We start from the raw sequence: 23,153 nt of genomic DNA on the forward strand, positions 1-23,153 counted from the left end.
GTTTAGCATAACCAAAAAAAAATACACAATATTTGTTTGCTCATTATAATGATACGGTGACTATTGTCATTCCATAAATTTCTTTAATTGAAAAGAGGCTCGTAGAAATTTGGTTTCACATCTTTCTATTTACGGTTCAGAGAGAAGAAGGAAGAAGGAAGAGAAAGAAGAGAAGAAAATAGTCCTTGGGCTTATGGCCATTAGGGTTTATAGAAAGAAGAAAGAAGAAGGAAGAGAAAGAAGAGAAGAAAATAGTCCTTGGGCTTATAGCCATTAGGGTTTATAGAGAGAAGAAAGAAGACGTCATCGGATTTACAAACCTTAATGGAAGAGGCCCTAACTGATTTTCCTAATTTTAAGAGAGAAAAGTAAGATGAGTGAGAAAAGGAAGAGGGGATGGTGATTTGGGATATTTTGAAGATTTCTCTCAAGGAAGATGGGATGGTGATTTGGGATATTTTGAAGAGGGTTTCTCTCTGATGATGTTTGAGAGAAAGCCCTAACTATACTGATTTATGAAGAGGTTCTAACTGATTTTTTAGAGAGAGAAAAGGAAGAGGGTTTTTCATTTTTTTGGAAAACACCTTGCAGAGGTGAAGGATTAGGTTAAGGGAACTAATCCTATATGTACAATTGCTTGCAGTTTATTCTATATTGTTTATCTTTGTTATCACATAATTAGGATTAGGGTTAGGGAACCAATCCTATATGTACAATTGCTTGTAGTTTATTCTATATTGTTGTCTTTGTTATCACATAATAAAAAACAAAATATTGATTACTTGGTCCTGTAATCACACTCTCTGCTTCTCATTCATCTGTATGTGTTTCGAGCTCTAACTTATGCTATAAACAGTATTGTCATAAGAACAATTATCAGAAATATTCACAGAAAATCTGCATGTTTATGATTCTCTTTACACAATGATTTACTTTACAAAATGATATACTATAAACAGTATTTCATTTACACAATGATTTTCCATAATAACAACTGAAATCTGCATCTATTTGTTTAAGTTTTTTTAAAAAAAGGGAAATAAAAAATGCGTACCTTCATTCTGCAACTGTGGCTTTGAATAACACAGTGTGGATAAAAATTTCTATTTTAGGTTTTTTTTTCTTAAATGATATTTTTTTTCAAAAGCATGAAAGTAGCAATGGCTACAATACACAAAACAAGAAAAGAAAAATATATTTCAAAAAACAATTATAGGTAAAAAAAGATACACGATTTTTTGGCCTGATTTAAATCGTATTATAAAAAAGGCGCGTTTTAAACGTTTTTATGAAAACTACGTGATTCCTGACCTTTTCAAAAAGTTGCCGTTTAAAATTGTTTCGATAAAAACGTCGATTTTTTGAAAAAATCGCCGATTAAACAGCGATTTGCTAACTATGACCATATGCAGGTTGTGCATTGTGTACATTACACGTGTTGTCTATGGCTTACTTATGGCATTGTTATCCTTTGTTCCCAAGAATCCATCTCTTGGTTATTTTCCTTGTCTATTGCCTACTGCTCTCAGTCTATTAGCTCAAATCGTGTATTTTGTTTTTCTGTTCAAATTTTGCAAAAAAAATGATGATTGTTGCTGTGAATTTTCCATGATGTTATGTATTCTTTTCACTTTATGTAATAATTAAATTTTATGTTTATACATTTTTTTTATTGTTAGGGTGATGAAAACTACATTGCACCATAATTTCTTTTAAGTTTTTTTGTCACATGTCATATAATAATATTGTGCTTGGCTTTGTCATCTTCCATCCTTTACTTCATGATGTTGCACAATTGCCCTATCAAAGGGTTGTAAATTTGTGAGTTATGTTTTTTTTTATTATTATTTAATGAAAAATGGGTAGGGGGCTTTCTCCCCCATTGAATTACCCAGAAAAGAAAAAGAAAATTGTCATCTTGCTTCGTTGTACTGTCCTACTTAGACACAATTTGAGTGTCTTGCGTTGGTTACCCATTTAAGCCTCATTGCATGAGCTGCTTTCATGACCTTGGATTTTCTTGATATATTTATCTGGTTTTTCTATAGGGATTGTATATTATGAGACCATTTATTTTTTGTACGAGGAGGTCACAATCACTTCTGACCAATGGATGTAAAATCCAATAGATGAAATTGTATCACAACATTCAAGAAGTTTTGTTTTGGACAAACAATGACGCACCCCTAATCACCCAATCTCAAATCTAACCATCGATGATAATTTTGACCTCCTTTTATCAAAAGTAAATGGTCTCAATGTGCGCAAAAATATGTCTGCCATCTATAATATGATGAAGGATGGAAAATGGGTTATGGATGCATGTAGCTATGCATCTTTATGTTTGTTAGCAAAAATATGCATTATGAAAACAACATGCCTCATTGTTATTTTTAGATTTCTTGAGGAATTGAGGCTAATTGTTGCCAATTATGAGTTTGGCATTGATTGGAACTACAAAGATTTTTGGGTTATCAGGGTGTTAAAATTGATGAGGGTTCTGTTCGATAAATATACTTTTTGAGGAGTTTTATTGCGTGTGGACTGATCATCCCTTCGTTGAGTGAGCCTTTGCATCGCATGGTGTGGGACATCATGATTGATTGGTGATTTACGTAAATAAATATAATATTGTTTGGTAATTACGGTTTGCTGCAGCATTTGAATTTTGGAACCCCCTGTTATGGTTATTAAAAGAATCTCTTATTAATTTAGTCACTGACTTACTATAAATAATTGCTTTCATTTTCTTGTTTTATCCAGTAAGTGATGGGGTCAACTATTCGTATTCCTATAGGAATTTATGGAATTGAATGAACAAAAAATGTTCTATGTATCCGAAATTATGAGAACAGAGGCTGGAAACGTGTTAAAAGAAATGCTCCCTCAAGGTGGGTGCCACTATATATCTCCAATTGTGTTGCAGTAGCAGAGACACTTGCAAAGTCGTCCATGGGATCACATAGTGTCTCCTTCCCTATTATGGTAAAGCTTCTCCCATTGATTTGTTTTTCATATTTCTTATTGGTGGATTAGATTCTTTTTGAAAAATCCATTTCATATACTTATGTTGAAAGTTATATACCATAGGGTCCATAACCCTAAAATTATGTTTACATGAGTTGGGATAGCTAGTCAATGGTATAATTTCTCATTGATCTATTTAGTTTTGGCTCTTGATTATGGTTGGTCTTTTAGAGGCATTGTGTTTTCTCAGCTTAGGAAGTTCTACGTCTATCAATTTATTTCTATAAAATCTTACGTAATTATTTTACAGTCATGCCTTAAATTTAGACTTGATGGGTGTTTGGGTTCCACTCTTGGCAACTATTGTGAAGATAAACATCAATGGGATCTTCAGACGGAAATCCTCAGATGTTGAGGTTTAGAAACTATCTGGGTACCAGGGGCCTTGGTTTCTGTTGTGCTGTATTGTACACAAGTGTTGTAATGTGGCAATCTTTTCAGACTGCTTTGCTGAAAAGATAAATAAAGCAGTACCGTAGTGACGTCTAGGAAAACTTACAAAAGATGTATCAGATAACTCTAGCTTGTGGTTGTTGCTTCTACCGAAGATAGTGTAGCTTGCCATTAAGTTCGAGCTACAATGACCCAAGCTTGTGCACATGAGGATTTAGGAAAGAAACAACCACTCTAGAGTCTTCTAAGACCCCAATCACCATATTACAATTTCAAAATTCTTCTCATACAGTTATTTCCATATGGTGGTGAGAAACGGCTCTGTATCATAACAAATTCCTCGGTGAAACAAGCCAAATGAGACCCTTGACCTTCCCTTTATCTTACTTGCTAATAGAAAGGAAGTGAGAGGTTGAGCTTTAGTTGCTGAAATATGGCAAAAGTGAGAAGGGGCCGCATTTCTGAGAATTGGGTACTTCAAAACCCTAAGGCGAATGGATAATATAACACTAGTGGAAAATCTTTACTCCACTCAAAACGATTATGGACTTCTACCTCTTCCTTTGTGTATACAAGGATATTTCTTCAACCTTGTAGAGTTGACATTCTCCCTTAGATGTTAAGTACACTTCTATTGAAAATTTTAGAACCATACTCCATTTAATGTCAAGTGTAAAACCTAGAGAGAATCACTATAAAAAAATAAAAATAAAAAGACTCGTCGGTCCATAGCAGAGAGTATGTGGGGGTTACTTGGGATGGTCCTGGTTCTAGCAATATTGGATTATTGAAGTTTCTTTGTTTGCCCTATTTATTCTTATTCAATGAGATTTTTAGTATTTATTGAAGAAAATGCTGATTTGAAATTGTCAGAAAAAGAGACAATTATTCGAATTATCTAAAAATAAGAAAAATGCTTATTCAATTTAGATTGTATTGTGAACATACAACATCTCTATTGTATCTTTTAATGCACAGGTAAATGGATGTACTGGCAAAATGGGCAGGGCTGTAGCAGAAGCAGCATTCTCTGCTGGACTTGAGTTAGTCCCTCATCGTTTAGTAATCCTGAGAGATCTGGAGAAAAGTTACAAATTGGGAGCGTGGAGATTTGCATACATGGTCCATCAGATCAAGAAAGCATCTTTCAATCGGTTCTTGAGAAATTCCCAGACGTTATTGTGGTGGACTATACAGTGCCTGCTGCAGTCAATGGTAAAGAGTTGCCTATAATTCATTCGGCATGCATCCCATTGTGAACGTATAATTGTCAGCTAGTAGGTCCACTGTTAGGATCATTGAGGGAGTATCTATTTCACAGGAGAGCTAAATGAGAATTAACAAATAATACCACAAAAGGCTCTGATTTGGAATAATTAGAAAACTAATGTTGTTCAGTAGTGCAACATGCTCTAGCACTCAATATTGTTTTTCTTTCTTTTCTAGTTTTTTCTTTCTGTATTACCCACTAGCTCTTTAGCAATTTTAATTATTATATGGCATTTTAGAGGAGAAAACTCAATCAGTTTTAATAAATAATACCTGGATGACTCCTGGTTTAAACTATTATTGCTTCTGTAGTTTCTGCATAATGTAGAACTCAATATTCTTTTTTCTGTACTAATTTTGGTTTTTGTATTATCTGTTGATACTTTTTTAAATAATGACATGTTATGTACGAAAATACCTGAAACAGATCGGACTAATGGTGACGTTGGTTATATAACCTATCTTATTTTGTAATTATTTTGCAGAGAATGCTGAACTTTATTGTAAAGTAGCACTACAGGAGGTGATAGACAAAGGCTTTTACAAACAGTTCAAGATGCTAACATATATGCAGTGATTGCACCTCAGATGGGGAAACAGGTTCTTGTGCCATATTCATGAGTTATTTTCTCATTGTATGTGTTCTTGATTTGATTTGCTTTACGTTCAGTGGTGGAATGCTCATTTAGATTGTTCTTCCTTCTTCAGGTTGTCGCCTTTCAGGCTGCAATGGAAATTATGGCTGAACAGTTTCCAGGTGCCTTTGCAGGATATACACTTCAGGTCGGAGCTTCTTCCTCACTTTGTATTGTGGGACATGAACGTGGTCTTATAGTTTAATATTCTTTCTTGGATTTTCTCTTAAAAAAGAGAAGAAATTTCTTTCCTGGATTTTATATAATTGAGGGTAGATTTACTTTGCATACCACCTAGCTATGAGTAAAAGTAGTAATATCTTTCTATCTCAGTCTCTATCCATCTCAACTCCGGTCATCCATCCCAAAGCTTCCGTCCTTCGACAAAGAAAAAGAAGAATAATAGAATTTGTGAAGAAGGGATAGGTTTTCTTCTTGATATTAGTACTGCAAACTCTGAAACCTTGTGCTTGGCTGAGATATTCTTTGATTCAAGAAAAAATGGGATCCCTCCTCAGATCTCTAGTTATTTGTAACTTGTCTCTGATCAATTGTCGTAAGTTCTGGGGTTCATTTTACTTTAACTTTTGGCTGTGAATAGCAGTTTTTCGGAGATTGTTGGCCTTGAGAAATACAATCCTATTAAGGAAACATATTTAGGTAAGGAGATATCTTGAGATCTGAAGTTGTTGAATGTCGATGTTGTTCACATTCCCTTAGATGCATATGTCATAGTAACATTAGATAATCAACTAATAATTATGGGTTTGGGGCGTAGGAACCCTTTAACGTTTGTTGCATAGATAGCTCTTTTAAAAATATCGATTCCCAAGTTTGAGGAGGGTGTCTCTTCCAATGAAATCTTAACAAATTTTGTAATGGTTTATGCATCACTTTTGTATGTAGAAGGAGCTACCTCAGGTTTAAAAGTCATATCTTCTCATGAATTTTCTGGTCATATTGGATTCCTTTTCCTTCATTGACTGTTTTTTTCCTGTTTGCCTTGAACTTAGGTGATGGAGTCACATCAGGCAAGCAAGCAGGATACTTCGGGCACAGCTAAAGCCATCATCTCATCATTTCAAAAGCTTGGGGTGTCATTTGAGATGGATCAGGTACCTAAGGCCTAGACTGTGGCCAAATTTGTAAATGCATGTTGAATACAGTGATATCCTTGTAAACATGGAATAGGATATTAATTACCTAAAATAGAAGCTGTGTCATTGTAGACATGGAATAGAACATCAATGAATTGAAAGAGAAGCTCTTATCGTTTTCGTGGTTCATTTTGCCATTGTTATGCATCTACTCGTTTAAGAATCAATAAAACAAAGATCCAACTCATTTGAGCTATTGCAATTTGCAATTTTTCTTGTGGACAGGGTTGTTGATATTGGCTTTATGAACTCCTTGAGCTATGAGCCAATATTTAGTTATCTGTTAATGAAAGAAGAGAAATGTTATTTACTGTTCTTTACAGATTTAGTTAATTAGAGATCCCAAGATGCAAATGGAGATGGTGGGTGTCCCTGAGGAGTATTTGAGTGGCCATGCATTCCATATGTATCACCTTACTTCACCAGACGGAACGTCGTTAACATTGCCTTTCACTTGTTTTTTATTTGGAATAAATTATGGTTTCCAGCTAATGTATTTTTTTTGTCATATGCCAAGACGTGCTTTTTTTCTCTCTCCCCTTTTACCAATTAAGATTTCTTTGCTAATATATGCTATCTTTCAAATAGATAAGGTGATGCTTCTTTCTTTGCTAATAAGGTCATTTGTTGCAATGTGGTTTTGCAGAGTGTCTTTTGAGTTTCAACACAATGTTTGTGGTCGGTCAATATACGCAGAGGGCTCTGTTGATGCTGCTATTTTTTTATCTAAAAAGGTATCAGAATTTATTGGCACTGTAATTGCTCATGATATTTATTTTAGGGAAGCCTCTCTCCTCCCATTTTTCCCCGCCATACCAATCTGTCTAATGGCATGTCGGCTTTACCCATCCTGAATATTAAATACTTTATAAGAAATGCTTGTTAAACTTTTCTATTTAATACTTGTCCCTAGAATTTACTTATTGTTTTTCTCTCTGTTGTAATTTAATTTGTTAATTTTTCTCTTAGACATTTTTATCCAGTTACTTGAATCCTGGGTAAGTTAGTCTTGTAAACCCTCCTTCCCTCCCTTTGAAGTATGGACCTCTTTTCTTTCTCTTATTTTTTTTTTTTTGGTTTGTATTAGTTTGTTTGGTTTTGGGTTTGGCTCTTTCCATGACTCGCCAATGCTGGCTGGTTTATCATTTTTAGTGGCCCGTTACCCAAAAGCTTGATCAACAAGTGAATTACATGGTTCTCTTTGAGTGAGTATTTTGTAGGGCCACGATTTTATAAAGCTGCTCCTCATATTTCAGGCGAAAAACACAATTCATGTGCTAAAAACTTGTAGATCAATCATGCACACAATTCTTAAGTGATTTGCACCTTGATAATTGACAACCAAGTCCGTGTTTTCACACTAATGCAGGTACAATCCAAGGCAGAGAAGAAGCTCTACAATATGATTGATGTTTTGTGCGAGGGTAATATGCGTCAACCTTTGTCCTCTGCTGCATATAAGGGGTCACCTCTTAATCAGAGAAAAAAAAAGACAACAAAAAAGAAAGAAAGGAACCCTAATGCCCTTTACATGAAAGGTGCAAATTTGGTATTGTGATTCTATGGACTTGTGAGGCTCGTCGGCATCTCAAATGGTTGTTTAATTCACCATTGCATGAAGGTTTCGTGCGGTAACTTAGGGCGGATTTCATAAAGAGGAAAATTTTGTAATATTTATGGAATATTGTGGCTGTAGGGATATGGAATTTTTTTTTTTGAATCTTGCATTTTTGTTCACTTTGTTTTAATAGTGATCCAGACAAACTTATGTTATATATATTCAAAGTAAGTGGTAATTATTAAAGCTGTGACTATGATAAATAAACATAAATTATCTTCTCTGTGTCCTTCTTTCTCCCTCTCAAAGAAAGACTATGATCCGCCTGAAAGGTTGCTAGGGTAAATAATAGAAAGATTTCTATACTTTCCCTACTATATGAAAGATATATACTTCCTCTCTACTCCAACTATTCAATTTTGATCAAGTGGATTATTTAGCGTCAGAGTTTTTTATTTTTTATTTTTAATATTTATTTACAAATTATATGATTTATTTTTAATATTTATTAACAAATTATATGAAGGACAAGGTTTTATGAGTTATGTAGAAATGAGTCCATTTTTAAAAATCGAGTTTTTGAGATGGATTTTCATGCCTAATTTTTTAATGACATGTAATCTCTAACATGAAGATCATGAAGACCGTTTGTTTTAATTGTTTTTAAATGAATTACCCATTTGTACCCATTTGCATCCACCTTTAAGATGTAGATGAGCAGAAGTAAAAATGTGGGACAACGCATGAACCAATTTTCCATATATGAATATGAAATTTGGTACACTTAAAAATAATATTAAAAAATATATATTTTTTTTATATTTTTTTTTATAGATGCAAGTTCAAGGAGTAGTGGACATCCAAATTTTGATGGAAATATGTCTTGTCAATAAATTTATGTCAAAAAATTTAAAAATAAAATAGTACAGAAGCATGACATTGTAATTGGGATCATCTCATTTGTCCATTCAAAATACACAGTCTATTTAGAGTTTAATGTAGTAGAGGTCATCTTATTCGTCCATTTAAAATACAGTCTATTCAAAGTTTAAGCGGGTAGTGGACACCCAAAATTTGATGTAAAAATGTTTTGTCAACAAAATTTAAAATAAGAAAGTACAAAAACATAACATTGTGATTGGGGCCATCTCATCCATCTATTCAAAATAAACAGTCTATTCAGAATGGATAGTTAGATAAAAAGGAGTATTCAGAATGGGCAGTTAGATAAAAAGGAGTATATAAGTTTTATACACGGGGAAAGTATAGAAAGCTTGCCCGGTAAATAAATATTATTTATTTTTAGTGAGGGTCAAATTCAAAATCTCTCTCTCTCTCTCACTCAATCTTTCAACCATTTTTCCACTCGTCATCGGCGGCTTTTTCAAAATTTAACTATTGAGGCTCATTTGGCCACTACCTTTTTCTTCTCATAATTTCTTTAGTGCTGCCAAAAAGAATTTTCTTCTTTCTTTAAAGTAAGTGACATATTTCTTTTCAAATTCAAGTTCTTAATTTTCCTTTAGAATTAAACACTTGTTGCTATAAGAAAAAAATCTATCGATAAATTGATTTTACCGGGATATTATTGGAGTTACAGTAGGCATCTGAACTAATCAAGATTAAAAAAAGAAGAATAGATACATCAGAGATGAATATAACAAATATTTCAAATTTAAAGAAAACATACTTTCTCTTGAAGGAACAAGAATTTAGCTACTCAAGTAATGTACAGCCTCTTCTGTTTGATAATAGTCAATATATTACATTTCAGTTGTAATAACCTCTCAGTCTTGTTGGTTCTCAGATTCTGCATCCATTCTGAAGTCATACTCGACCACAAGTCCGAGATTGTCCACAAATTTGTGATACTGCTCACATCCTGAACACTGATAAACAAAAGTATGAGAGAGAGAGAGAGAGAAAGGGGGGGGGAGGGGAGTACTGTATATTGACACTAGAGCCAAAAAACAAGACATACGAATCAGGAAGAATATGATATATACTGCAAACACTCAAGAGAGAGTCCACATTAAGTAATTGCATATTGACACGAGCAAAAAAAAAGAAACAAGAAGCATAGGATACATACTGGAAACGTTTGAGAGGTCATACCAAGATTTTGCTTCTAAGAACATAGAGCATACTCCTGCATTAGTGCACTGCACGCTCCTCCAAGCAAATGAGCTACTTGGGAAGATTTTTAGATTTGAAAGCCTACGAAATTAGGATCACTTTAGAATCTCGTATTTAAAAAACAAAAAAGAAATAATAGTTCGAGTTTCTAAACACTCAAATTAGACTGTCCAAAAATTGGATGGCCTCTGTTCAATCTTACAACTACTTTTTGCAGGCATACATTGAGTACATATGATTCCTTTTTTTTAATACGTTGGCTGCTAGGTTGAGGAGGTTATATCCCCAAATTGGAGTCCTAAAAACACTCCTAGATAGGACTTGCAGAGTTAGTGACCGGATGACATGCCCCAGCAGGAGCTTATAATCTTTTGGCTTCGCTTTCAATTAATAGAGCCTAATTCTTATGCATGTGTTCTGATTCCAAACCATTAGATAACCTGAAGTACATTTTAGCTCCTCCAAGCCTTCTTCCCTCCATGCTCATTGATGTTCAAATGCTCAGAATAATACCAAACTAAACTCAGAAGAGAAGTCAACTTAAAAATTTTCAATGAAAGAGTAACAATCTCCTATCTCGGTTTACTATTTAAATACACAAAAACCATATCAAAACTAAATCCAAAGATAACTCAAACCAATGATTCTTAGCAAGAGTTAATCATTGGGAATAAAAGAAAAAAAGTCAATCAAGGTTGAAGAAATGAATAGATAGCTAAGTACACTAGGCCAAGGAGCACATTCTTCCTCTATTCCTGGTTTACTTATCACGCAACTCATTTCTTTTTGCTTACCTCATTGGATACTAGAGCAAAAATTAAAATATGAATAAGAAAGTTATTAATTTCAGGTATGAAAAATAAATAGAACTGAATCCTTAGGACCTGTTTGGGTGCACAAAATCTGGGCAAGACTACCATTGTTTTCATACAGCCATTGAAGAGTGATTAGGCCTAGCTTGGCTGGACACAGCAACTGCCCCCACACCCAGCTCTCCCTCTCTCTTCTTTTTCTTCCTAGCCAAAGCATCCTTAATACCACCAAAAGAATCCAGTCCAGTTTCTACTCTACGTCAAACATACTATGACAACTCAAGACTATAGTTTTTGTCATTAAGGTAAGCAGAGCTATTTCAATATAATGACCATTAGTATGTCCAAACAGAGCCTTAGCATGGAAGTAAGGTTGATGCTACACCGTCTATATTACTTAGACGGTGTAGATTTGGCACGTTTCTTAAGACAATGTCAATACATGACACGTCTTTTAAGATAGTGTCCAATCTACACCATCCAAATAAAATGGACGGTGTAGATTATTGTAACGTTACTTCTACAAGTAAGGTTACAATCTTATACAAACTTTTTACATTAAATAATTGTGTTACATAACATACTCTTTTTTCTTTCCTTCTTTTTGGGTAGGATTTTAACTTATGTAATCTACAGTCTAAACATAATAAAATCAAGGGTTGGGTACAATGAGAACATAACTTTTGGCACAAAAAGGTAACAAACACCTAAGCCATCTGACGTGAAATCTAACAAGCTGGTGAGTCTGCAGAAAGTATTGAGGATAATATTGGCAGACTTTGAGCAAGATCAATAACGGCTCCTTGTCATTAGATTTCACATTTGACATATTAGGATATTTGTTACCTTTTTGCACCAAACGCAATAGTCTCATTGAATATTTTCATAATATTCATCATAATAGTTTTTCCCTATGCACAATAAATCAAACTAACAAAGGCTGCAACACAAGAGTTCAAGAAAATGGAATATCTCTTTCTTTTCTGGTGGTCAACAATATGCCAGTAACATGTATAAGATATAAATGTGTAAGGCTCTTGACAAACTATAGGTACAAAAGTAACACCAAGAAGGCATGAGAGAGAGAGAGAGAGAAAAAAGAAGGGGGAAGTAGGTGTGAACTACTAAACCCCAAACCCCTCCTCTGCTAAGATCAGCAAGCTTATTATCCATGCGAAAATGAAACCTCCAAATGTGTACATCTTTCGAAAATTTCATTGCACAGGTGGGGTAGCCTCCAAGGCATTATCTAATTAGGATGTAACATTTTATATATCTCCTAAAACATTGGGCTTCATTTTGATTGTTACAGTTTAATGCCAAAAGTCTCTACATTATTGGAATCGCATGGCCCTGCAAGAACTGAGTGAGTATGGTGGAGCATGTGTGTGACGTGAAAATACCACCAATTCTTGCCGGCTCTGGATTTCACCTTGGGCTACCGTTGAAATTTAGCTCATGGTTGCCAAGAGAGTTGGGGAGCCAAATTTAGGGGTTTCTAGGATGTAATACACACCTACTAGCTATAGTTCCCCATTGTCTATCAAAGTTAGCTACTTAAATCCCCCAAAATCCTTTACTTGACATTGCCCACCCCCCACCACCTCACCACCCCACCACCTCCCCCCCGTCTCTCCTTTTTTTCTCTAAATTTAAGAGCCTCTATGGACCTCACCCCGAAATCTCCTAGATTGAGCCTCCATCCAAAGTGGCCATATAATGGCCACCAAACCGATTCTCCACAGGATGAGACTATTTGGTGGCATCGGTGGGGAATACCATTGCTTCAATAGCTCTTCAATGGAAAACTAGCTTAGACTGATGGATTAGAATTGTGACCCATACTTAATATAGATGAACATATAGTGTTTTAAAAAAGGCTTTGGAACTAGATAGTATCCCGACAGAGGTTCGGAAGTACATGGGAGAGATTGCATATTTTAGCAAACCAAGCTATTCAACACGATGGTTGAAAACAAAGGAAATTCCAGATGAATGGAGAACAAGTATTATGGTAACCATTTACAAGAATAAAAGAGACATACGAAATTGAACAAACTATCAAGGGATCAAAATTATAAGTCACACTATGAAGTTGTGGGAGAGAATGATTAAGCAACAATTAAGATATGAAACGAGTGTATCAAAAAGTCAATTCGGCTTTATACCAGGGGGATCAACAAGTGAGGTTATTTTTGTACTTAGGATACTGATTAAGAAGTTTAGGGAGAAGAGATGAGACATCACATGGTCTCTTTTGATTTAAAGGAAGCATAAGATAGGGTAGCTAGAGAGTGTTAGAAAAGAAAGGAGTCTCTAGAGAATATATTGACATGGTAAGAGATTGGTACAAGGGAGCTCTAACCAGTGTTAGGATAACTATGGAGAGACAAGTGAGTTTTCAGCGACAATAGGCCTACATCAGGGGTTAACATTGAACTCATATCTCTTTGCTTTGGTTATGGACGAGTTAACAAGGCCTACAAGATGAGATACCATAGTGTTCATGGATGACATAGTTTTGATTGATGAGAATAGAGGCAACATCAATGCAAAGTTAGAACTTTGAAAGGATACTCCAGAATTTAAAAGTTTTAAAATTAGCCAAACTAAGATAAAATATATGGAATCCAGGAGAATTGAGAGATTAAAAAGACATACACATAGAATTAGAGCTGGGTGGGCGACTTGGAGATGTGCATCTGAAGTTTTCAGTGATTGCCTCATAATAATGAAACTAAAAGGAAAGCTGCATAGGACAGCCATAAAATCAGTCATGTTTTATGGGGCAGAACGTTTGGCAGTAAAGAACAACATATCTATAGAATGTGTATAGCTGAGATGAGGATGTTGAGATTGATGAGTAGCATGACAAGAAATGATAGAATTCGGAGTGAATACATACAAGGGAACTTATGTGTGGCTCCAATAAGTGATACGATGAGGGAAAGTACACTTAGATGGGCTTGTCATGTGCAGCATAGACCTAATACAGCTCTTGTTTTGAATGGGTGATTTAGTTCAACTGGAAAACTCTAAAAGAGCAAGGAAAAAGCCCAAGGGGATATAGATGGAAGTAGTAAGAAGAGATGTGGTGACTTATGGTCTGATTCATGTAGGCGACCTCAAGTAGTTCGGATAAGGCTTGGATGATGATGATCAATAAGAGAAGTTCCCAGATACTTCAGTTCCCTTGCTTACATCTCTCTACTCAATTATAGATTAATGTAATATTTGTATGAATATGATGGCTTAAACTTCATATAATGTCAAACCCCAACTATCAATATATAAAGGGCCCTCTTTCAAGGAAAGTAGTTATGCCAAAGTTACGTCCTCTAATTAAATCTTACTATTTTTTATTTTTTATTTTTTAATACGGGGATAATGTCTCATGATAGTGGATAAGTAAACAACTACATATTATAATCTCTAAAAAGAAAGAAAAATTGCATTTACTTATCTCATACCTTCATTAAGGGACCATCATCTAACGACACATGTAGAGCATATTAATAACACTAATCAAGATTACTCCCACTAGAAACCATATTTGAAAATAGTGGGTAGTATTAATCACTCATAAAACCAGAAAACATGCTAAACTAGTGAGAGATAAATAATGCCAGGATTTTGTTTCCAATTAATAGAACCCTATTATCTAAGTACGCAATCCATCCACAATCGCCACTTAGTTGGGAGAATATTTTAGTTCCTTTGAGACCTTTGATCCCTAAACTTTGATTTTTGTCCAATGCTCAAAACACAACAATATTAAACTTCTAATACAGCCACTATATATTTTCAGTGAAAGATTAACATCAATCCAATCTTGATATACTAAACCAATTCTAAACTAAGGAGAGCTGCTAATATAATTCAACGAGTAATTCTTGATGAAAGTTAATCATGGAGAGAATAATCGATCTAGTTTGAAGAAGTAATAGAACAACAAGAACAAATTTCAATAGGCCATGACCCGCATTCTTTTATTGTCTTCAGTCCATCAAGTATTCAACTCATCGATTTCTAGTTCCCTTGAGATTTTGTTTGAATAATGACATCCTTACATTGGTTATTTTTAAACGGTAACCTATTATGATAAAGAAGAAAATCCAAATGCTTCACCTGTGTCCAATTTTATTCAAACATTTTTCCACCATCTTTTATGCATTTCCCTCAACTTATACGCAAAGAAATTTCATGCCTTCCACCAAAACCTCTTTGAAGCAATAAAGACAAAAGTTCAAAAGATAATTGCACCTAAGTGGTTCATGAATTTGATAATTACAATTGAAGAGTGCAGAAATAAGCTCATGAAAATAAAAACGTGCAGCGGTGCGCAAATTCTGACGATGGGAACTTGAAATAGACAATTATGGAAAATGTAATGGCAAGGTAAGATGACGGGAACTTGAAAATAAGAACACTAGGGGAAGAAGGTCTTTATTGAGAAAAAGTGAATTCAGTTCTCATGGAGAATAATTTAAAGAAAAACAATTGAAGTAATATAACCTAGTATTTAGGGCAACTGTATGCACAAAGAATACACAAAGTAAAACTGAAATCAAGGATTCAATATACAATACAAGCACAAATCAACTTTGAGGGCATCAAGGCAAAATCTTGGATTCTTTCTTCTTCTTTTTTATGCAAGATAGGAAAGGAACGACCGAGTACTTGAATATAGCACGTCTCCCTCAAACACAACTACTAAACAAATAAGCAAACAATCAAAACTCTCAGTGAGGCCATAAAAAACACGTCAATTTGGCTATTAATTCTATAAAAAGCTACAGCACTACTTGCTTAACTTTTATCAAGTCAAACTATATCTCGTGCATTATCTACAATGAAGCGCATAACAGCAGACACACTTCAATATTTTTTTCCTTATTTGTTGATAATCGACTATGTATTAAAAAAATCAAAGAGAGGTACAACCTGAACCTTTTCTTCATTAAATAATTTGATGAGGTAAGAGCTAAATATAGCTTTATCAGGGTTCAGACCACATTCCACGATCTCATCTATCATTCGATCTGCTTCCTTCATGTCTCCATCTTCACAAAGCTTGCTAATTACCAAAGAGTAAGTAGCGGCATCAGGCGAACATCTATCTCTCACCATATCTTCCCATAGTTTTAATGCCTCTTGTAATCTATTCCCGCTACAAAGAGACCCTATCAAATAATTATAAGTGTGGATATCAGGGCCAACCCCTCTGTCTTCTACTCAGAGCTTCTGCAAAATTATTCATCTGACAAAACCCCTCAATCACTGGATGATAAGCAGGTTTAATGGGATTAGTTCCCCTTATTTTCATTTCATCCAAGAGACTAGTGACTTGATCCATAGAACCCAATTTGCAAAGGTGCTCAACCAAAACACAATACACTTCATAATCAATATCTGAAACCCCATCATTTCATTCTTCAACTGTAATGCCTTATCAACCATTCCCTCAATGAAAAGAACTTGGATCAAGACCTTGAATGACTATTTATCAGGCTTCCAGCCCAGTTTTTGAATCTTCTCTAACCAGCCTAAAGCTTCTAATATGTTTCTCTTTAGACAATGCCCTCTAAGGATTATGTTCAGGGTGCATAGATCAGGCTTGCAACCAATATCCACCATTTATCTAAAGTGCTTCTCAACCATTTCCATTTTACCAGCCCTATATATATATATATACTACAAAATATGGAGGATACTACAAAACGTCTATAGGTGAAAATGAACAGTGATTTCGCCTAAAGCATCCATCTTAAATATGGATGCAAGTAGGTGTTCCATCTAAAAACAATGAAAACTAACGGTCCAAATGTTTTCTTACTAGAATTATCATTTCTAGTTTTTTAAATTTATTTATTTTGTCATATTCATAATCTCCATGTTAAAGATTACATATCCTTAAAAATTAAGTCTTTAAATCCATCCCAAAAATACATTTATTAAGAGGTTCACCTGATAGAAACCGAGTCCATTTCAGATAAAACAAAATCTTCCTAAGCTAGTCTTTTGCCCGAGGGTGTAAGTGTGTAGTACATTGCCTCACGAGCATAATGTGTAAAACCTATTTTTATCCTTACCCTCTCTCACACCTGGTAGAATAGTAGCAGAAGTAATAAAAGAGAAAATGATTGTGATAGATAAAGAAATTGTGTTCACTATAGAGCGAGGGGAATATTTTTGGGCACTTTTGGTGGGGCAAAATCTTGTGTGCACATCAATTTCCCTATATTGTCACTATATATTAATATAAGTTGAGAAAATTACGATGGGCGATGGGCAATATTGGGGGGTGGGGGTGGGGGTGGAGGGGGGGGGGTGTCAATTACAAAGTGGGAACATGCTGTTCCCAAATTACGAACAGCACCCCCCCTCCGACGTTTATTTTTTTCGAATTTACCCCCTTTTCCAGTAAACAGAACATCAAAAAGGTATTTTTGTGCATTTAAATAAAAAGAAGTTGTCCGATAGACCAAATACCGGACAAGGCATTTTGGGCAACAAAAAGATGTCCGATAGACCAAATACCGGACAACCACAAGGCATTTTAGGCAACTGAACGATGTCCGGTAGACCAAATACCAGACAGCCACAAGGCATTTTGGGAACAGAACATTGTTTGGTAAACCAAATACCAGACAACCACAACGCTTGGGGAATAGAACACTGTCCAGTAGATCAAATACCGGACAACCACAAGGCGTTTTGGAACATAAAGCTATCCGGTAGACCAAATACCGAACAACAACAAGGCGTTTTGGAACACTGTCCGTAGACGAAATACCGGACAGCCACATTAGCATTGTTTTTACATTTCAATTTGTTCTAGTTTCAAAATTTTTGGAACCCCTGTTCTAACTCGGAGATTATTCACTCCGAGATAAGTTTTTGAAACCATTGACATGGATTATTCACTCATAACAAAATTATCATCCAAACAATTACATTTTGGATTATTCACTCACTAACTTCCAAACAGTTACATTCTGGATTAACGTGGATTATTCACTCAGTAACTTGCAAACAGTTACATCAATCACATTCGCATCAAAAGTATAGATTGCAAATAAAAATATATATTTCCATTCAAAGCCAAGTTTACAACAAAATTGTAACCCAAGAGAGTTTTCAAATTTACATTGACATTATCAAAAGAATTCCAAATTACATCGAAAGTTTACAATATAAAATCAACGTCCTCTTCTGGGGCAAGTAGTTTCATCCTCTTCCCAATGGTTGGTGAACTGGGACCCACTCTCTTATCAATCTTGAGGCCCTAAGACCGTGTGGATCGTTCTCTTGGAGTTCTTCCGCGGCTGCTCTGCATCTGTGGCTCAACAGCCAATACAAGCTCTTTTCAGAATCTTCACGAGACTCTTGTTCTTGCTTAATGAGCTCTCCTTTAGACAATATCAACTCTCGCCTGGTCTATCTAAAATATAGATCTTTCATCCCGGGGTCTTGAGCCTCTAGCCCATTGTGAACAATTCCAATCAAATGGTCTACTTTAGACAACTGAAACACCACAAATGAAGAAGGGTGCAGTTTGCATACAGATGCATCCGTAGTTGTAGCGGTAAAGTGCACCTTCAAATTTTATCATGGTATATAATTTTGATGTAAAATGTTCTTAGGATTATCTCAAAATCTATTTTTATATCTAATTATAAAATCTTAAATTTCAAACATGGTTAAAATCAAGTAGATATATAATCTTGAAAATGGACGGTGTAGATACTATGTTGTAAAATGCACTATTTTTTAGACTTGAAATCTTTTTATTTTTCATAGTCATACATCTCGATGTCGAGATGATCAATCAAAGGGTTTTTCAACATTAAAACTACCTTTTCCGATGGATTTTTGAGGGACATCCGTAGTTCTACATCATAAAGTAGCAACCTTATATAAACTTTGTCCAATAAAGAAATATGAATTTACAATCAACTACTGTAAGAAATATGAAACACAGCAACTGAAACACCACAATCAAGATACTATCACAAACAAAGAAATATGAATTTATAAAATATAAATTTAACCTAAATACAAACTTATCAGGCCATCATCATAGCCTCGAGGTGCATAGGCATCTGTCCGAGGGTTCTCAGGGTTATGAATTCTAGACATAAAAACCTGCACGTACCACGCTTCATACTCCTTTGAAGGTAGACCTCGACTCGGGTATTGCTCGCCTGGTTTACAGTACTGAAGCCGTTCGTGCCAGTCTCTTATTTGAGATGCGAGTTTCTGCTCCTAGTTTTCATCATTTTTACCCCACCTCTCAAATCTATCCCATCTACCGGGATCGGCTGGGATGGGTTATCTCAGTCCAAATTGTCTCGTACCCGGCTTGGGAGGTATCGTTTTGCTACGTTGTCGAATTCCACATATGTCGTACAAAGAGCGATCTCCAATGCCTCTCGATCTAGACCCCTTTGATAGACATGCTCAGCACCACGATCTTTCTTTTTTGTATATGGGTTCCATAATACTTTATAGGAATGGATAACAATACATATATACACAAAGATACATGATTAATCATGAATAACTATAAGGCGCAAGAGTATATGAACTAATAAGCATCACAATTATACCCTTTCAGGTTCAAGGAGATTTAATTCTTGCCGATAGTATGCGAGATTAGTATTTGGGTTTTCCCATTTGCTTAGATATACCCATCTTGCAGCCCTTGGTATACCAGTATCAACTCGTCGACTACTTTCATCATACTGCAATGTTTTGAAATGCTCAAATACCGATGACTAGACAGCAAACATACAATAACTACATATGCATTTATATAGCTGAAAAAAATGCATGAAACCTACAAATCAATGACTTTGACACATACAAAAAAATAATAATTAGCAAAACAAAATGAGTTTACGTGAAGTAATGCCGTACACCCAGTGAGGTGAGAACCAGGTGCCCTCTGACCATCACGCCCCTTCTTTGTTTTAAAGTTACGAACTTCTTGTGGCCCTTAAAAAGATATACAAGGGTCGTGGCCCCCCATGCATACTGGCCTGCATTATCAAAATCCTCAAACAAAGTCAAATACCTAATAGGGACTTCATTACCCTTGGATAGGGGGAAAATGGTGCTGCCTATCAAATATATCAAAAGGGTGCAGTTGGCATACAAATGCATCCATAGCTGTAGAGGTAAGGTGCACCTTCAAATGTTATCATGGTATATAATTTTGATATAAAATGTTCTTAGGATTATCTCAAAATCTATTTTTATATCTGATTATAAAATTTTAAATTTCAAAAATGGTTAAAATCAAGTAAATCTATAAACATATGAAAATATTGAAAATGGACGGTGTAGATAATATGTTGTAAAATGCACTATTTCTGAGACTTAAAACCTTTTTATTTTTCATGGTCATACATCTCGATGTCGAGATGATCAATCAAAGGGTTTTTCAACATTAAAACTACCTTTTCCGATGGATTTTTTAGGTGCATCCGTAGTTCTACATTATAAGGTAGCATCCTTATATAAACTTTTTCCATATCAAAAATGCCCTAGTGTGTTGTTCTATTTGACAGATTCCTAAAATTTTCTCTCAACCAAGTGAAGTTCAATGTATAGCGAATTTTAAATTCATTTGCTGGGTTGTTTCCCAACCATCGTAACAAGCATGCGATATATGGTTTGCATCTCCTTGTCAATACCGGCTCACCTGCAACTCTGATCCGTAAAGTACGCCACACATCATATAAGGTTGGTATCATCTCACCAACACGTCGCGAACAGTGCAGTGAATTCGTCTCTGGACGCCATCTCTCTATCACTGCCTCCATAAGAGGGTGGTCAATTTGTCGCGATGCCCCCTCCTTGGTAGCGTACTGAACAAGAGATCATAGCCCCGTTCTTTGAACCAAATCCTGCTGCTCAGCTGTAAGGGGCCAATGTCTAATGATACTAAAAGCCTCATCAATATGAATCTTCGTCCTATCCACGCCATCGGCAGCTAATGTGCAAACATGAACATTTTTCATGTACAACAACTCCTCTTCATGTGCCATGGGCTTTGAAATGCATGCCATGATGTGTTGGTAACATGCATACTAAAGTAAATGGCATACACACTTATGTGCACCAATTTCAACTTAACTCAAAATCATCACAATATATAAAAAGAATGCCTCAATGAAAAAGATATAGCATGAAACCCAACAAACATGGAAATTTGTAGAGATAAAAAGAATGAGAAGTTGTGGATATCAAGAATGAGAAGTTGTGGATATCTAAATTCAGCATGTGCATCACTTTATGAAAACACCAGCAGCTTAACATCCAAAATTCAGCCATCTAAAGGCTTTTTTTTTGGTGGAGAATGTCAACTTTCATTACTTTTGATATAAAAGCGCTCTCACACACAATACTTACATAAACAATCACAAGAAGGCTTCACAATTTAGCAATCATCACTTCAACCACCTAAAAAAAAAAATCAGTTGACAAAATCAAAATATGCCATTAAGAAGATAGAGAAATATAATAACCAATGCAAAAAATCTATTACAAATCAACTCATTATTTCACAGTCACCTTCATAATAGAATAACATCCAAATGGCATACAGATCAACACATTATTTACAAGACACTATCTTACATATTCCATGGATATTAATCCTATTGGCAGCACTTTCCTTCCAAAAAAGATATAACCAACATGATACATTTTCCTAAGTATGAAGGAACATTCTTTCGACTAGTTAGCACAATTGGACTTCGAGTGGCACATAATATGATCAATAAGTGAAAGGTTGTGCCTTGCACTCAGAACCAAACTCGAACAATTGGCAGAATCACAGTAGAACTACAGTTGATACAAACAAATTCATATATGAAAAAATAAAATAAAAATAAATCCATTGACTGCGCTACTGCTTTGGGTAAGTAGTATGAACTACTCTGCTACTTTGACATGAGGGAGACATTACGCTTCTACAAGAAGTTAGACAATAATGGGTGCAAAAGAGTTAAGAGACCCACAATGAAGAAAAGAAATGCCTTACTTTCTCACTCCTCTAACATAAGACCAATAAGAAAAAAAAAATTAGCAATGAACCATGGTTAATACCCCAAAAAACCAGCCAAAAACTATTCATGATATATAGCAAAAAACCAACCAAAAAAAAAAAAACATGTAACCAGCAAGAAAAAAAATTAAACCAGGAAAAAAAATCAGAACCTCTTGTTGTGCATTTGGCGGTTTTCTCATTTGAGCATAACCAAGAAAGAAAAAAAAACGAAAATCAAATGTAAATGCTCTCTGTAGATTTAGGATTAATCTTCTTTGAACTTAATCAGGAAAAAAAAAAGATAAATAAAATCACTTTTGTAGATTTGGGGACCATGGGAGCTTAACATTAAAAAAAAAACTCATTGTGTATTAAAATCACCTAAGTCTCATTTTCATTACATGTTTAGTGGTTATTTTATCCCCAAAACCCTAATCACCCAAATCTCATTTTCAATCACAATCAAATTGAAATTTGAACATTCCAAAGTGTATAAAAAATTCCAATCACAAATTTCACACACATTTTGGGTCTATTTTATCCCCAAATCCCTAATCCCCCAAATCCAATTTTCCCCCAAAAAAATTTTTCTGAGAAATACCTGATTCGATTGTGGTTTGCGAAGCTTGGGTTTCTGCTAGACCAAAGATCGAGCGAGAAAAGTGCAGGCTTGGGCTTGGCAAAGAGAGAACGAGAGAGAAGAACAGAGCTCTCTGGTAGGGCGAAGCCAAACGGGCGCAGTTTCGTTTAAAAGGAGGCAAAGAGGTGTCAGGCGGACAACTTCTTTTTATTTAAACGCACAAAAATCTTGTTTGGGGTTCGATTTATCGAACGGGGGTAAATTGAAAAAAAAAAACCCAGGGGGAGTGCTGCCCGTAATTTGAAAACAACATGTTCCTTTGGGGTAAGTCCGTGGGAATTAAGGCAGAGACAGAGAAAGCGAGAGCCTGGAGGAGAGAGAGAGGGGAGAGAATAAGCGCTTGAGAAACAGATTGGGAGTAGAGAGAGAGAGGGAGGGGTCATGGCGTGAGAAAGAGTTGGGGGCAGAGAGAGAGAGAGAGAGGTTGGGGGCAAAGGGAGAAGGAGAAGGGATGAGTGGGTGAGAGA

General features: G+C 35.3%; 1 long non-coding RNA gene and 1 pseudogene across 9 annotated transcripts; one reads left to right on the forward strand and one right to left on the reverse strand.

The window, feature by feature from the left end:
- The first annotated feature begins 2,768 nt into the window (after window positions 1–2,768).
- On the forward strand, window positions 2,769–8,288 carry LOC18444750 (4-hydroxy-tetrahydrodipicolinate reductase 2, chloroplastic-like; annotated as a pseudogene). Its single transcript, XR_016056379.1, has 8 exons — window positions 2,769–2,985; window positions 4,399–4,635; window positions 5,175–5,289; window positions 5,398–5,472; window positions 6,338–6,439; window positions 6,805–6,914; window positions 7,128–7,215; window positions 7,851–8,288. The product of XR_016056379.1 is annotated as a 4-hydroxy-tetrahydrodipicolinate reductase 2, chloroplastic-like (transcript).
- A 9,769-nt stretch (window positions 8,289–18,057) lies between these two features.
- LOC110008161 (uncharacterized) lies at window positions 18,058–22,805 on the reverse strand. Of its 8 annotated transcripts, XR_016056092.1 has the most exons (5): window positions 22,648–22,805; window positions 21,407–21,457; window positions 20,697–20,912; window positions 19,146–20,031; window positions 18,058–18,586 (listed from the first exon to the last, which is right to left on the reverse strand). It is a non-coding gene; the product is annotated as an uncharacterized LOC110008161 (long non-coding RNA). The 8 variants fall into 8 exon arrangements; XR_016056094.1 differs by lacking the exon at window positions 20,697–20,912 and having other exon boundaries at window positions 18,058–18,514; window positions 19,910–20,031; XR_016056093.1 differs by lacking the exon at window positions 20,697–20,912 and having other exon boundaries at window positions 19,910–20,031.
- Between the last annotated feature and the right edge of the window lie 348 nt (window positions 22,806–23,153).

The sequence above is a fragment of the Amborella trichopoda genome, chromosome 5 (assembly GCF_054954075.1).
Source record: "Amborella trichopoda isolate Santa Cruz 75 chromosome 5, AtrichopodaSantaCruz75HAP2 v2.0, whole genome shotgun sequence".
In the NCBI taxonomy this organism is placed as follows: domain Eukaryota; kingdom Viridiplantae; phylum Streptophyta; class Magnoliopsida; order Amborellales; family Amborellaceae; genus Amborella; species Amborella trichopoda.